The sequence below is a fragment of the Lolium perenne genome, chromosome 7 (assembly GCF_019359855.2).
Source record: "Lolium perenne isolate Kyuss_39 chromosome 7, Kyuss_2.0, whole genome shotgun sequence".
Classification (NCBI taxonomy): domain Eukaryota; kingdom Viridiplantae; phylum Streptophyta; class Magnoliopsida; order Poales; family Poaceae; genus Lolium; species Lolium perenne.
In genome coordinates this window covers 212303291-212306771 of record NC_067250.2, presented here as the reverse complement: position 1 = coordinate 212306771, position 3481 = coordinate 212303291, and the positions used below count along the sequence as shown (strand labels likewise).

Here is a 3481-nt window from a genome sequence, read left to right as displayed (position 1 = left end):
GGAATCAATGACATGAATCATTAAGATTTTTTGGTTGCACAACATTTTTTAAAGTAAATTTACATCTATTTTTTACCATCTTCAGTTAAATAACATTCTCCCTTTTTATTTTTTCCCTGTGTTTACAGGTGCAAGTTGTAAATATCTTCCGCAGAAAACCAAGGCAATACCAGGAAAGATCATGTGACTGACATGGCAACCAGTATGGGCAGATATTATGCAGTACTACTTTTACTAATGGCAAACCAGTATGAACTGATAACCAGTATGAGCATGTAACATACCAGCTGCAGTCTAGTGTTCTTTGTAGCTCTGCCCTAACTTTGTGTTCTACCTAGTTGTTCTACCAGTTACATGCTTTTTCTTGTGTTCTACATGGTTGTCCTAACTTTGTGTTCTACCAGTTACATGCTACCTTTGTGTCCTACCTTTGTGTTCTACCAGTTACATACCAGCTGCAGTCTAGTGTTCTTTGTAGCTCTGCCCTAACTTTGTGTTCTACCTAGTTGTTCTACCAGTTACATGCTAGTTCTCGTGTTCTACATGCTTGTCCTACCTTTGTGTTCTACATGCTTTTTTTAGACTTGTTACTTTTTGTTTTGTCCTATAGTTACATTAGTGGCACATGTAACATAGCAGTAATTTATTTCTGGCACATGAAACGTGGGGCATGTAACTATAGTTACATTAGTGGCAACTACTTTTGTCTGAAGGCACTAGAGAAGTCACCTACTAAGTGCATGTAACATACATTAGTGGCAGCTATAGATGTCTAAAGACTTGATGCTGCCATATTTTTCACTAGATGTAGCAAAGGGAAAGGTGCATGTAACTGAATCTGGTCAAGATAGTACCTCCAGGCTCCAGTCAACTGAATTTGCAGAGGGATAGACGATGTAGCAGGGGGCGGGGCTGGAGGTGATTTTCCTGGACCTGCTAGTCGTCAGATGTAGCAGATCCCTCCCTCAATGTAGCAGATCTCTCCCTGTATGTATGTAGCAGATCTGAAACAAGCAAGTATGTAGCAGATCTCTCCCTCAATGTAGCAGATCTCTTCGTCAAGCTGATTGAATCGATGTAGCAGATTAACTGGTGGCAGGAACTGGACGAGAGGAGAGGAGGTTTTTTTTCAAGAATCTGGATGTGACTGTTCTTCCCTGGTTCATCCTTGTTCTTGGCGTGTTGAAGAAGAAGATGGGGATCCAGCGCACATGTAGCAGGTAAGAAGAAGATGGGATCCGATGTAGATGTAGCTTTATGCTGCGGTCCCCAAAAAAAGTGGCGTTCACGTGGGAGATGCTCGTATGCTGCGGGGGTCCCCACGGTGGGCCAAAAAAGGAAAGTGCGTGGTCTCCACGGTGGGCCAGAAAAGGAAAGTCCACCTGGTCGGACTGGCCTCGTTTTACCAGGAATCGAGGTCGTCCTCGATGTAGCACAGCCCTTCACACCCACCTATAATTTCCGGCCCATATAACACGCACAATGTCTCTCACTGTCGTCATTGTCGCCTTACGGATACGGACGACACCCACTGTCTCGCACTGTCCTCATTGCTGCCACCATCACAACAAAAATAATCCATCTTATTAACCCCAAATTACATGTCAGCTGGCAGCACCACAATTAGTAAAGCAGGGTGGAACCTATTCACCGATCAATGGATGCACCAAAGTATACCTGACTAGCGATTAATGTACTTAGCAATGGTACACTGAAAAGCTAGCTATACCCTAAACAGCGCTCGATCATACTATCAGAACTGGCCTTTGCCCTCGAAGCTCTGCCCGATCGCCCACGTCGGCGGCACGGCGCCGTCGAGGACGACGGAGCGGCCGTCGCTGGCGACGACGCGGAACGAGAGCCCCTGGCCGACCAGCCTGTGCACGTCGCCGTCCCAGATCTGTCCCCAGTTCCTCTTCATGTCCCTCTACTGCCCGTCCCCGGAGCCCCTCACGGCCAGCGCCTTGACCTCGCCGGACCCGGCGACGTTGAAGACGAGCACGCCGATCCAGAACTGGTTCCCGGTCATCTCTACCCGGATGCCGCCCGTCTTGGCGCACGGCACGCGGCGGTACTGCACGGGGATGATGCCGACGCGGTAATCGGTGACGAGGCGGAGGAAGACGGGCTTGGAGAGGTCGAAGTGCCGCAGCGGCGGGTTGCACCAGTTCTCGTTGGGCTTGGAGTAGTTGGCCGGGCAGAGGTTCGTCGCCGTCACCGTCACAGGGTCCGGCTTGCAGTCCGGGCTGCCGTGGCACTGGATCTCGTAGCAGCCGCCGCAGGCCCAGCCGTCGCCGAAGAGCGCCACGCTCAGCGCCGCCGTGTCCAGCCCGTACCCCTGTTGGAACAGGTTGCCGTACCCGCACGCGCCCTCTGCATCGTGCATGAACGAGTCCAAGTTATAACGAAGGAATGTGTTTAGTTATTTCATTGACGACTTACGCGTGCTGAGGCCGGAGTTAAAATGATTTGCTTACGCATGGTCTCGGCTCCGGTCTCGTCGCCGTAGAACGTAGCGTGCGCCTCCGTCCAGCCGCCGTCTGCCACGGCCGGCGGCGGCAACAAGGCCAGCATCAGCGCCACCGCCACGACGGAAACGTCGTCTAGGCGTCTCATCTCCATTCTTCAGTACACTAGTGCGTTTTCTGTTTTGTTTCTGAGACGTACTACGTGCTCTGCATATTTTGACTTTGCGACGATTTGATATGTTGCTAGCGCGTAAGCTTCGTGTGTGAGAGCTTAGCTATATATAGAGAGCATACACAGCCTGTATAGTCGCTGGTCTTTGGCCTTCTGCGTTGGCATGGTCTCATAATTAAATATGTACCAGTCTGTATTTTATTTTGTCCACGAGCAAGCGCCTGCAAATCTTCGGCATTAATCCGATCGAGGATATTATACAGTAAGAATCCAGAGGATATTTTTCATTATGACACTGGTAGAGTGGTAGGTGTAATAAAAACACACTATTCAAGCGGCGTGTAAGCCACAGCTAGAGTGACCAAGGTACTCCCTCCGACCCCCCGTTTTATTTTCTTCGTATTTTGGATTTAATCATGGGAAAGTTCACCAAAATTATAAAATAATATCAGTTTTTATGTAATAACAAATACCTACAATATGAAAACATACGATTTTGAGGTACTAATACCTCCATCTCTATTAAAAAGGATTATAAATCTAGTAAAAGATAAAAGCTTACTAAGTTTGATCAAATATAAAGAAGAAAACATAAACATCTACAACATGATCCAAAAAAAACTATCGGGCGAATAAGGATCCCAGCGCGACGCGATTTGAACCATCCAATCCCAGAACCAATGGCTTGATGGCAACCTTCGATTTTCCAGTAAAAAAAGAAGAAAAGGACAAGTTGCCGGGCATACCACTGTTTTTACCCCTGGCTACTTTTAACATCCAAAAAATTATGATAATATATTTACAGTAAATGCACTAATATTCATATTGTTGACTATAACAA

At 47.4% G+C, this 3481-nt stretch overlaps 1 pseudogene; it reads right to left on the bottom strand.

Annotated features, from left to right (window-relative positions):
• Window positions 1-1753: 1753 nt before the first annotated feature.
• LOC127312303 (expansin-A22-like) lies at window positions 1754-2622 on the bottom strand (annotated as a pseudogene).
• Window positions 2623-3481: the final 859 nt, after the last annotated feature.